Here is a 14080-nt window from a genome sequence, read left to right on the forward strand (position 1 = left end):
TTTTTATTGTATTTTATACAAAAGTATCAAACCATGATAGGTTGAAAATAGAAACAGAAAGTCATTCTTCACAGTGAGTAAGTTCAAAAACACCATAATAAACCAGTAACTTTCTGCAATTTGTGTGAAAGTTACATGAACTAGCATGATTTCACTCTCGGGGAAAGGTTAGCTGCTGTCTATTTGCCCTTTGGCACAAGGAGCATTCTCACAGATATTACCTCCACAGGCTGAGGCCAGCAGACTGACTCTAGGTCCAAGAAGCAATGTCATCTCTCTTCAGGAAATCTGACAAAAAAAGAAGGAACTGAATCTGAGGAGTGAACATCAAAAGGCCCAAGAAAATTGACAAGATGTGGGGCCACATAGCTCTTCACTGGGAAATCTTCAAGGAGCTACTTCACATCTCCAAGCATTCAACCAAGTTTGCCATGAGCACCCTGAGGACCTCAATAGCTAGGAACATTTACTTTTGTAAATTGAGCCCTTACCAGGATCCCAGACATCAGATATCATGGTACTGTTAACCAGAGGACTAGATACAGACCAAGAGGTAATACATGTATTATGAAGAAAGGACTTGAAAATTGTAAAGGCCTCCTAGGCATTATCAAAATATAAATCACACATGATAATTTATGTGATGAAAGAATGCAATACCCAAACTTACATCACTAAATCACATGTGTTACTTTTATAATTTTAAGAAAAAATTATTTTAAAATTACTTCTTTAAAATTCTAAAAACATGCTATTTTTCTTTCTCTTTTTAAAATATTTATTTCTTTATTTGAAAGGCAGAGTTAGAGAGAGACAGAGTGATCTTCCATCAGCTATCCAAACGGTCAGGATCCCAGAACTCTATTGGGGTCTCCCACATAGATACATGGCTACAAGTACTTGGGTCCTGTTCCACAGCTTTACCAGGCATATTAGCAGGGATCTGGATAACAAGTGGAGCAGCTGGGACTAGAACCAGTGCCTATATAGGATGCCGTAGTTGTATGTGGCAGCCAAACTCACTGTGCCACAATACCAGCCTCAACATGCTCTTCTTAACCTCAAGACTCATTAAGTGCCTTGTAGACCACATTCAAATGCTTTTTCCCTACTACCAAGGCAAACCATTCCTAAAGATGGTTTTCTGAAACAATGGTCTTTAGCAATCCAGGAGACATTCTCTCCATTGTCTCTTTTTCTGCCTGTGCTCAGTCTTGAGGTACTTTGGAGCAGTTTCACAGTAAACCCATTATCAGCCCTGGTCCACAAAATGTGTAATGTCAATATGCAGATATAAGACTAGAAGTTTTTGTTAACAGAAAAGAATTTTTAACAAGAAAGATTTCTTGCATTAATACTTGTGCTACGTGACCTTTCATGACATAAATATGGCTCAGTGTGCAGACATTGCTGACCCTAGTCATTCAACAAATCATCTAATGACTGCAGTCCAGGTGTGACTGGTAATCAGACACCACATGCATAATTGAAACGAAGCAGATGCAGTTCTTATCTTCACAGATCTTAGGGTCTCAAAGGAGGAATGAATATCAAATATACAAACACTTAAGTAAACACATAATTACTACTTGTGGTAAATGTTAGAAAGAGCAGATTACTGGCTTTTCTAAGCCATCATAAAAAAGTGGACTTATTTTCTTTTGGAAGGCAGGTTGTAGGTATCAAGTTTAGCTATAAATACTAAGATAGCAATGTATGTGCTTATTAGACTTAGGTGTAAGGTTTGTATTATTATCAAACATTTTGGAAAATAAGGCATTGACTCTTTGGGCAGCATGCTCTCTGATTTTTCAATGTTTAATATTTTATTAGACCACTATGCTTTGCTTCTTTTTTTCCCCCCAAGAAACCTTTTATTCAAAGAATACAAACTTCAGGCATTTCATAAGTACAACTTTAGGAATATAGTGATTCTTCCCACCACACCCATCCTCCCACCCATTCTCTTCCTGCTTCTCCCATTCCCCGTCCCATTCTCCACTAAGATTTTCAATTAACTTTTTACACAGCAGACCAACTCTATACTAAGTAAAGAGCTCAACAATTTGTACAAAAAGAAAAAAATTGTTCCTCAACAGTTGAGGTAAGAGCTGTTCAAAGTCATTGCATCTAGAATTTAATTTAACTTTTTCTTTAGAAACTTAATTAACTTTAAAGCAGTACCCAAGAATGATATAACTTTGGCCAACACTTAGATATAACTATAACTTATGAGACATAAGAATATTCCCCATTTAATACATTAAAAGAGTTAAGTCCTTGAGAATAAGTTTTATCATTAATTAAGGAAGCACTTAAGAAAACAAGCAATGGAGCTGGACACGTAGGCATAACTAAAATTTATGAGACATAAGAATATCCCCCACTTAATACACTAAAACAAAAGAAATCTTTGAGAACAAGTTTCATTGTTAACTCTCATAATACAACTCTTGAGTACAGAGGTCCTGCATGGGAAATTAGTGCACAATGACTTCTGTTAATAATTCAACATTTAACCCTCTTATATATGATGTCAGTGATCAGGCGAGGCCCTTGACATGAGCAGCCTATGCTCTGGAAGCCTTCCGAATCCACAAACTCCATCAGTATTTAAATAAGGCCATAAGCAAATTTGAAGAATTCTCCTCCCTTCAGAGAAAAGTAACTACTTCTTCAATAACCACTTCTTTAAACTTCATGTAGAACATTCTTTGCCACAGTGTCTTGGCTTTCCATGGCTGAAATGATCCTGTGGGCTTTTCAGGCAAACCAAAATGCCTTAAGGGCTGATTCTGAGGTTAGAGTGCTTTTTAAATGACTGTCATTCTATGAGTCTGCAATTTGGACTGTTTCCCATGTTGGAGCATGCATTCCATTCTAGTTTCATCTATAGTTATTACCAAACACTTAATCCTATTTCTATGATCACTTTAACACTTAATTCTACCTATATGATAACTTTAATACTTAATTCTATCCATATGATAACTTTAATACTTAAGATGGTATTTTTACCACATAGCTTAAGGGGATTTGGCAAGTTTTTAAATTGTAGCCTTAGAAGTAAGTCAGGGGCTGGTGCTGTGGTATAGTGGGTTATCGCCCTGGCCTGAAGCACCAGTATCCCATATGGGTGCCGATTTGAGACCCAGCTACTCCATTTCCAATCCAGCTCTCTGAGATATGGCCTGAGAAAGCAGTACAAGATGGTCCAAGTCCTTGAACCCCTGCACCCATGTGGGAAACCCGGAAGAAGGTCCTGGCTCCTGCCTTTGGATCGGCACAGCTCCGGCCATGGTGGCCAACTGGAGAGTAAACCAACAGGTGGAAGACCTCTCTCTCTCTGCCTCTCCTTCTCTATGTAACTCTGACTTTCAAATAAAATAAATAATTCTTTTTTAAAAAAAGAAGTTCTTACTCTGCAATGACAAGGTCTGTGTATACAGAGGCTATTGATTTTTGTGTACTGATTTTTTTAAAACTTTTATTTAATGAATATAAATTTCCAGTGTACAGCTTACGGATTACAATGGCTTCCCCCTCCCATAACTTCCCTCCCACCCGCAACCCTCCCCTCTCCCGCACCCTCTCCCCTTCCATTTGCATCAAGATTCATTTTCAATTCTCTTTATATACAGAAGATCAATTTAGTATAAAGGTTTCAACAGTTTGCACCCACATAGAAACACAAAGTGAAACATACTGTTTGAGTACTAGTTATAGCATCAAATCAAAATGTATAGCACATTAAGGACAGAGATCCCACATGAGCAGCAAGTGCACAGTGGCTCCTGTTGTTGACCCAACAAATTGACACTCTAGTTTATGGTGCCAGTAACCACCCTAAGCTGTCGTCATGAGTTGCCAAGGCTATGGAAGCCTTCCAAGTTTGCCGACTCTGATCATATTTAGACAAGGTCATAAAAGACAGGGTGAGGATAGTAACCAATGATCCTAAGAGTGGCATTTACCAGGTTTGAACAATTATACAGCATTAAGTGGGGAAGAGGACCATCAGTACACACAGGTTGGGAGTAGAGCCATTGGTGGTAGAGTAGAGGTTATGATTACAAAGGAATGAGGCCCAAGTGTGCTAGACAGGGTCTAGAACAAAGGACAGAGTCATTATTAGAGGAGCTAAGAAAGGTGCTGTCTAAGCTACAATTAAGTTTTCTGATTGAGAGGCAAATAGAACCTGATAGAAGGGGCTTGATAATAATCTGGTGGGCTTTAGGCCTTGTAAGTGAAGAGGCCCAGACCTATCTATCTCTTCACATGGGGTATATCCTAAGGGAGGTGTGAACCTCCTAGGGGAAGGCACTCTGTTGACTTTCATTACTTGGCTGGCCTGGGAGGAGAGCTGGCCAGGTAAAGGCAGGTGGCATCTCTAACAAGAAATTTACAGTTCTGCCTGCAATGTTGCTGACCCTACTTGACCACACCCTCAGCTGCAGTGGTCACTTTGGAAGTTTGGCTGAGTGAAGGGCTTTTCAGCTTAGAGCCAATAAGATCTGTGGCTCTGACCTGGGCATCCTTCGATTCCAGGGCAGGTCCATTTCCAGTGATCCAACTCTTGGCAGAGCTGCCAGGGCTCTTCACAAGCTGACTTCTGCTGAAGCCCAGGCTTACCACTTTGAAAGCCACTGCAGTGGACTGGCCTGTTGGGTCTCCTTGAGGGCAGATCACTGTACAGATCAGCCATTAATAGGCCTGCCACCCATTGCTTCTGATGCCGAGCTTTCTTTTCCTCCTGGTTTGTGTTAAAGCAGACCAGAGGATGCAAGTCAAGGGAGTGCCCGTGTCCCATCTCTAATCTTCAGTGGCCTGAACTACAAGTCTATAGTCACAGGCATGTTCTGTAGTAGTTTTTCTAAGGTAGACAATGCCCATGAGGAAAATTATATTCTCACTTTAAAACTTTCTTTCCCTTTGGTCTGAAAGGGAGGTTTTTTTCTACTTACTATATACTTCGCTGATAGCGAAGTGAATCTAGCTATGAGATTATTATTTAAGTTCTTATTTTGGCTATGCTATTACAGAAAAATGTTAGCCATATCTTTTATAAGGTCTAAAGATTAAATTGTGCATCCTACAGATTCCTTCATAATAGAATTAGTTTCCTACCTTGAAGAGAATAGAGAAATGAAAGAACAAGTTTGGCTTAGAATAGAGAAATGAGGGAGCAAGTCCTAGATCGCTTGCTGACAATAGCAATATTACATGAATATTTAGCAAGCAGTTTCAACCACTAGATAACAACTTAAGAAAACATTTGTCAGAAGGTCCAATGCCTTCTATAAATTTTAAGAATCATGTATTTGAAAACACCTCTTAAATATCGAACGTGGTGTAGTTTGTTTAGCCAGTAAACTTAAACACAACCATATAAAATGTTTTTAGTTTCTTTCTACCAACAAGTTTAAAACATATGATACACAGATTCAGGTCACACAAATTAAAATTTATCTTTGATTAATTTTAGCAGCTTAAATTTATGGACAATCTTATCTATAAGCCATTTAAAATAAAACTCTTAATAAAATTTCCCCATGTGGACATACAATATGTACACACATATAACATAGCATAATAGACCAATATAGCAATTTTAATAATAGCTTTTAAAATCTTTAACTCTTTTTGTAGATTGCCAATTGATTTGAATTGCTTTTTGTTTTAGTAACCTCAGTTAACCATACTTTCTCTCAGTTGGTACTGTTAATACATTATTGGCTTCATCTGTTTACAGAGCCATCCCAAAGCACTGAATACAATAGAAGTGGCTGGAAAAAGTCCATAGGGACCTATAGGAGGACAGCTAAACACAGAACCAACAACGCTTTAGTTTTGTGAGCAGCACATCATATATAACTATGGATGACAAAAGACTTTAAGTCGCCATGTTTAAAATTATAAACTCATCAATCAACAAGAGCCACTTGCTTACTTCACAGTATTTTTGAAAGCACCTGTAGGATTTTACAGTATTTAACCCTTTAGGCCTCTGGGGCTTTCTCATTAAGATAACTATCATGTCTAGTAACACAAGATCATTAGACTTTTTAATTCTCAAACATTTGTATTAATAGCATTTTCCATTATAGAAACTTAAAATTTAGTACCATGTCACATCTTGACAGTCCTTCTAATATACTCCAAATAGACTGATTAGTTGGTGTCTCTATAAGATGAGAGACATAGGTCCTTCGATTTTTTCAGTTGGGCCCAAACTGGAAAAACCAAAGTCCAGGATTTACTGGAAATATTAGAGTCCAGATTGTTTGGAACTTTGATTTTTTTGAATGCCTGTCAAGAATGCCAAGAAGGCTCAAAATCCAAAATATCTGGTTGAAATAAGATTCCTTAAAATCATGACATAACATAGACCAAATTTGATCACTGTTACAAGGTGATTATTCAAATCTTTGAAAATAAGCACATATTTAAATAACCCATAGCTCTTAATAAAAATTCAGCTGTTTTTGAACAATTAGAATTTAACAGACATCAAGAGAACATTATAGATTGATTACTTTAACACATTGATTTAACAGAGCATCAGAGTTTAATTCTATGTCAAAGAGAAATTGAGCTTCCTGTGATCTTTTGCTGTGAGGTTTCCTTCCTTTACCTTCTTTCATATTGGTGACCATGTTTCTGTGTTTCTCTGTGTAACACATCTTTAAGCATCTTTTGCAGGGCAGGATGAGTGGCAATGTTCTTATCAATTTTTTGAGATCTGCTTCTTGCATTTCTTCTATCTCATCATCTTCATAATCTTGAATTGGGGTTTTTTTTCATTTGGGGGCATCATAGTGTCTTCCTTGTTCTTGTTACCTCAGTTTTTGCGTTTGTTGTTTGGCATGTTGGAGATATTTGGTTTCTTCACTATGGTGTTTTTTCTTGTTATACTATGGCTCTAGGTTAAGTGGACTGTCTGCTTTTGATGGAGCCTTGAGGCTTGAGATGAGTGTGGCCTGAGAGCTCTGTTTGGTTCCTCATGGTTGAGGGTGTGTCAAGGATGACACTCCCAGGTTAGGCGTGGTAAATCTCTCTTTCTTTCATTCTTTTTTGTTTCCAAAAGGGAAGTAATTCCACACAGCTGAACAGAATTGGAGGTAGTTAGCAGGCAAATTATATACCCTCAGGAGCCAGAGATCAGAAGCTCTTTCCCAAGGACCACACAGGGAATCTCTGCTGCCCTCAGTGTGGGCTCCTATTCTCCTGCAGTCTCCCACTGGGTTGCCAAGTTAGATCCTAATATCCTGTTACTTCACCCCTCCAGAGCCAGGTTTTTCTGCTAGGCTCAGGGCCGGTGCAGACCCGAGGTCGCCCTGCTTATGACGTATGTCCAAAATGGCACCTGCTCTTTGTCTTGCTTGCCTTTGAGAAGTGAGCGGAGAGAGAGAAACTCGTGTCCGTATCGGTCACTTTTTTTTTTTCTCTCTCTCTCTCTTCTAGTTAGCCTGGTGAACTTTTCCCCACGGAGTTTCAAGCCTCGTTCCCTCTAGCCTCCTCTTTCTGCTTGCCCGCTGGTGTCTCGGGCTATTGAGGTTCGGCTCACCTCGCGTTCCAGTGCTGGTGTGTTGAGTTTGCCGCTGGTGTCCCGAACTTGGGCTCCCACGCTCTCCACGCAGGTCCACTGTGAATCACTAGTTCCGGAAGAGTTTCCTCTGCTGTTTCATCCCCTACTCTTCCCTGAACCTGCAGTATCTCCACTTTTATTAAACTGTCTCTTCCTGGACTATCAGTGTGCTCCCTTCCTATTCCGCCATCTTGCTGCTCTCAGTCCTCTTTTAATTAAACTATCTTTTCTTGGACTATTAGTGAGCTCCCTCCCTATTACACCATCTTGGAGTGACTCCAATATTCTTCTAAGATCTAGAAAAAAATGATGCTGAAATTCATATGGAGACACAGGAGACCCTGAATAGCTATAGAAATCTTATACAACAACAACAACAAAAACTGGAAGCATCACAATACCTGATTTCAAGACATACTACAGGGCAATTATAATCAAAACAGCCTGGTACTATAACAAAAGCAGACACGTAGATCAACTAAACATAATAGGAATGCCAGAAATCAACCCACATATCTACAACTATCTTTGACAAAGGAGCTAAAACCAATTCCTGGAGCAAGGACAGTCTGTTCAACAAATGGTGCTAGGAAAACTGGATCTCCTCAGGCAGAAGATGAAGCAAGTCCCCTATCTTATACCTTACACAAAAATCCACTCAACATGGATCAACCTGATAGCATCAAATTATTAGAAAATATTGAGGAAACCCTGCAAGATATTGACATAGGCAAAGAGTTCTTGGAAAAGACACCAGAGGCACAGGCAATCAAAGCCAAAATTGACAAATGAGATTTCATCAAGTTGAGAAGCTTCTGCACTGCAAAAGAAACACTCAGCAACTGACAGAATGAGAGAAGATTTTGCAAACTATGAAACTGATAAAGGATTAATATCCAGAATCTATAAAGAGCTCAAGAAAATCAACAATAATAAACAATCCAGTTAAGAAATGGGAAAAGGACTTGAACAGACATTTCTCAAAAGAGGAAATTCAAATGGCAACAGACATGAAAAAATGCTCAGGATCACTAGCCAGCAGGAAAATGCAGATCAAAACTACAATAAGGCTTCATCTCACCTCAGTTGGAATGGCTCTCATAAAGAAAACAAAAAACAATAAAAGCTGGTGAGGATGTAGGGGAAAAGGTACCCTGATCCACTCTTGGTGGGAATGTAAACTGGTTCAGCCATTGTGCAAGACACTTTGGAAATTCCTCAGTAACCTGAAACTAGATCTGCTATATGATCCAGAAATCCCACTCCTGGGTATTTACCCAAACAAAATGAAATCAGCATATGAAAAAGTTATCTATACCCCCATGTTCATTCCAGCATAATTTACATTAGCCAAGATATGGAATCAACCTAGATTTCTATCAACTTATGACTGGATAAAGATATTATGTTATATATACACTGTGAAATAGTATAAATAGTATTCAGCAAGAAAAAAAATAAATGAAATCTTGTCTTTTGCAACAAAATTGATGCAACTGGAAAGCATTATATTTATGAAATAAGCCAATCCCAAAAAGACAGATACCATGTTTTCCCTGATCTGCGGTAAATAATAGAGTACCTAAAATGTCATGTATAGAAATGAAATTGACATTTTGAGATTTGATGATCATTTATAGCCCTTGTCTTGACTGTTGAGGAGTAGTGTCTTTTTTTCCTTTATATTATTTGATGAACTCTTTACTCACCATAGGATTAACCTTATGAGTATAAAGTAAACTGAAAATAGATCTTTTTTAAAAATTAAGAGTGGGAATAGAAAAAGAAGGAGGAAGAAGGCTTGGAGAATGGGCAGAAAGAAGGGTAGGCTAGGAAGTATCACTAAGTTCCTAAATCTGTATATGGAAATACATGAATTGATGTACCTAAATAACATTTTTAAAAAAAGAATTGATCCAGTAAATTCACAAACCAAACCAGTAATATCAAAGCTACAAAATAGATGTTAAAAATAACATTTTTATACAAGAATAATAAACTCACTGAAAGAGAAATTGGGAATTAAATTCTCTTAACAATAGTCAGAAAGAAAAATTAACTATTTAGGGATAAGTTTAAGCAAAGACATGGAAGATCTCTATGTTGAAAATTATAAAACACTGATGAACGAAATGATCATGGACATGAAACAAGGGAAAGATAGTCCTGTTCATGGATAGGAAGAATCAATATCATTAAAATTTGAATACTATCTAAAGCAATCTACATATTCAATGCAATTGATAACAAAATATTAATGACATTCTTTACAGAATTAGAAAAAAATCCTAAAATTCATAAGGAATCACAAAGGACTCAGAATAGGCAAAGTGACCCTGGGCAATAAAAATCAAGCTGGAGGCATCACAATACCCAACTTCAAAGTATACTACAAAGCTACAGTATTTCAAACAGCATGGTACTGATATAAAAACTCACATACATATCAAAAGAACAAAATAATGATCCCAGAAACCAATCGTTGTACACACAGCAAGCTGATATTTAACAAAAGCACCCAGGACATACATGAAGAAAACATATTCTTTTCATGATCCACTATATAAAATATTAGAAGAGGTGTCAGCATTGTGTCAGAGCCACTTGGAACACTGACATCCCATAAGATCACCAGCTGAAGCCACACACTGCTCCACTTCCAATCCAACTCTCCACTAATGTGCCTGGGAAAGCAGCAGCAGATGACCCAAGTAATTCAGTCTCTGCTACTCACTTTGGAGATCTGGATGGAGTTCCAGGCTCCTGGCATTGGCCTGGTCCAGCCCTGGCTTTAGACCATTTGGGTAGTGAACCAGTGGATGGAAGACCCCCTCTCCTGCTCTGTTTGCTTTTCAAACAAAATTTTAACAAACTTTTTTTAAAAATTAGAAAAATCCATAATGTTCAAAAGCCAATCATTTACTGCTCTGAGAGCTCTTGTCCCTTCTCTCAAAACACTGTAATGTTTAGAGAAAGCAAAAGATCACACTTACTTTCAACGAAGCACATCAAAGGGCAGCAGAGAAGAAAAGGCAGAAGGAAGGCAGCTACTAGGCATTCAGAAAAGTGTGTTTGTGCCCACTGCATTTCCAAGGTAAATGTTCAATTTGATAAGTATTTATTAGGTACTTTGTATTTGGGAAGACTACAAAGTGCACTAGATAGGATGCAAAATGTAAATAAAATGCAATCTCTACAGTTCAGGAAGGTAAAGTTGAGGAGAAGGCTGCCAAAAAGATAAAATAATAGAACATGAGATGGAATTCACCTTGCTCTATGAAGCTATTTAAGTGTGAGATTAAAAAATGGTGTCTCACTAGTCCAAGTGATCAATTTCAGTTCACATTCAATGGCTCTGATAGGTCTAAGAGTCAAAGGGATCACACAAACAAGACAAGTGTCTGCTAATACTAACTGATAGAATCAAAAAGGGAGAGAAAGATCCAACATGGGAAGTGGGATACACAGCAGACTCATAGAATGGCAGACGTCCTAAACAACACTCTGGCCTCAGAATCAGCCCTTAAGGCATTCGGACCTGGCTGAAGAGCCCATGAGAGTATTGTAGGCATGGAAAGCCAAGACACCATGGAAAAAAAAAGAAAGAAAGAAAACCTAAATGACAGATCTCTGTGAGTGAGATCCCAGTGGAAAGAGCAGGGCCATCAAAGAAGGAGGTACCTTTCTCTGAAGGGAGGAGAGAACTTCCACTTTGACTATGACCCTATCAGAATAAGATCAAAGTCAGCAAACTCTAAAGGCTTCCATAGCCCTGGCAACTCATGACTAGAGCCTAGGGAGATCACTGACGCCATGAACAGGAGTGTCAAATTGTTAAGTCAGCAACAGGAGTCACTGTGTACTTACACCCCATGTGGGATCTGTCCCTAATGTGTTGTCTAATGTGCAGTGATGCTATAACTAGTACTGAAACAGTATTTTTACACTTTGTGTTTCTGCGTGGGTACAAACTGATGAGATCTTTACTAATTATATACTGAATCGATCTTCTGTATATAAAGATAATTGGAAATGAAAAAAGGAAAAACCTGGTGTTAAATTGGAAATGGCATAGAAAATTAATTAATTTTTTAAAAAAATATATATTATGTAAGATCTCTGTCTTTAATGTACTGTACACTCTTATTTAATGCTATAACTAGTACTCCAACAGTATTTTTTTTCACTTTGTGTTGCTATATGGGGGCAAACTGTTGAAATCGTTACCTAATATATACTAAACTGATCTTCTGTATATAAAGAGAATTGAAAATGAATCATGATGTGATTGGAAGGGGAGAGGGAGTGGGAAAGGGGAGGGTTGTGGGTGGGAGGGAAATTTTGGAAGGGGGAAGCCATTGTAACCCATAAGCTGTACTTTGGAAATTTATATTCATTAAATAAAAGTTTAATTAAAAAAATAAATAAAAATAAAAATAAAAAAATGGTGTCAACACTATGGATTAAAAAGGGGGAAAGATCACACACAAATAGAAGGATTAGGAAAGGCAAGTGACCTGAACATGCGCCTGAGGAATACATTAGGGCTTAGTAGGCAGAGGTGACCCAGCAGGTGCTCCAATCAGGGCAAACAGTTTGAATAAAAGCAGGATGGTAGGAAAACAGAGCATTGAGAAAATGCCTACCTTGGGTGGAGAAAAGAATGCAAACAGGGAAATCTGGAAGGTAAGACATAAAAAGTTTGGGCAAACATTAAATGCCAGATTGAGAGATTTTACCTAATTCACTTAGTATGGTTCATTCTTATGGTTTTAGAATAAAACAATATGATTTGCATTCTGTTAAGAATACTAATCTAGTATTATTTTGGAACAGAGCCTGACAGTTGGAAATTCAGCAGGAGGACTATAGTGATAGTACAAGCAAAAAATAATAAAAAGCCTATCTGTGGTATAGTAATAAAAATGGAATGAACAGATTGGCATTTGGCCTAGCAGTTAAGATGCCTGATAACACACCCTCACCCCAAATCAGAATTCATGGGTTCAACAGTCAGCTCCGACTTTACCTTCCTGCTAAGGCAGAACCTGGAAGATGGTCTTGATGGTTCAGTTGACTTAGTTCATGCCACCCATGTAGGAGATCTGGATTGAACACTAGACATCTAGCTTTGGTCACAGTGGTGGGATCTTTTAAGGCCCTTTGGAGAGTGAACCAGAAGATGGGAGCATGCTCTCTGTCTCTCCCCCACCCCATCTCTCTGCTTCTCAAATAAAGTCTCTTTTTAAAATGAAATTATTAAAAGAATAATGAACTAAGAGACACACATCAGAGGCAGAAAAAAAATGCTTGCTAACAATGCAGAAAGCAAGTCAGGGAAGGTTTTAGAACTATAAGAAAAAGAAATGTGATGCTAGTGTCAAGACAGAGAAGTTGTAGAAAGGAACTACTCGGAGATGTAAAGAAGAAAATGAGATTGTTTTGTGGACATGAACTCTGGTAAAACAGAGATTTTTAGGAGCAATTGGGAACTCCTGTCTAAAGTTTGAATTAAAGGGAAAGAAAGTAGAAAATATAATGGAAACTAAGAGACAAAGTAAAGTCTAAAAAATTTAAATGCTATGGAGGAATTTTCTAAAAAATCATATCATTTTTTCCTTTTTCCATAAACAAATGATTCCATAAAAACTTTCCAGAAAACACTTTAAATAAAAAGATAGAGCTATGGCAGCTAAGAAAGAAAATGTCAGTAGTGAGAAAGTAGAAGCAAAGACTATATAAATTATACTTTCAGAAATTTTAATTAAACAACTAAAGTATTCAATAATATAGTATTAATTTACATCTGAAGGAGGCAGTGGAAAACTATGAGATCATTAAAAGAAATTACAGATATAGAAATCATTCTAATAGGGAAAGTTGATAAAATTATGATAAACTATTTAATACTCATAGAACAGAAAACATTTTATCACCAAATAAGAAAAGTACTACAGGAATTGAAAAACTCATGATTTTTAAACCTCTACCAATACTTAATAAAACTAGAACACACCAAAAATTAGTATGAGATGGCACCAGTACATCACTGGTACTTAGTCTTACTAAAAATCTGAGAAATACAGATTAAAAACAAAACTAGATATCCCTACATACCACCAGATGATTAAACTTTTTCCCAGAAAGCTTTCATTTAAGGGATACAAGCTTCATTCAATTCATAAATACAATTTTAGGAACATAGTGATTCTTCCCACTGCACCTGCCCTCCTACGCACACTCCCATCCTTCTTCCTCCTCCCACTCCTATTCCAGTTCTTATTTTTATTAAAATCTGTTTCCAATTAACTTTATACACATGTGATTAACTCTATACTAAATAAAGAGTTCAACAATTAGTAGGAATTAAAAAAAACTGTTTTTCAACTGTTCCTCAACAGTTGAGAAAAGGACTGTTCAAAGTCATTGCATCTCAGACTGCCAATTTCACTTCTATAGTTTACCTTTTAGGTACTCTATTAGTTAGCACAG

At 37.5% G+C, this 14080-nt stretch overlaps 1 long non-coding RNA gene across 1 annotated transcript in view; it reads right to left on the reverse strand.

The window, feature by feature from the left end:
• Window positions 1-223: 223 nt before the first annotated feature.
• LOC133766055 (uncharacterized) overlaps window positions 224-14080 on the reverse strand; it is a 151925-nt gene continuing 138068 nt past the window's right edge. Inside the window, exon 3 of the long non-coding RNA XR_009866642.1 lies at window positions 224-288. This is a non-coding gene — a long non-coding RNA (uncharacterized LOC133766055). The remainder of the gene's footprint in view (window positions 289-14080) is intronic.

The sequence above is a fragment of the Lepus europaeus genome, chromosome 8 (assembly GCF_033115175.1).
Source record: "Lepus europaeus isolate LE1 chromosome 8, mLepTim1.pri, whole genome shotgun sequence".
Classification (NCBI taxonomy): domain Eukaryota; kingdom Metazoa; phylum Chordata; class Mammalia; order Lagomorpha; family Leporidae; genus Lepus; species Lepus europaeus.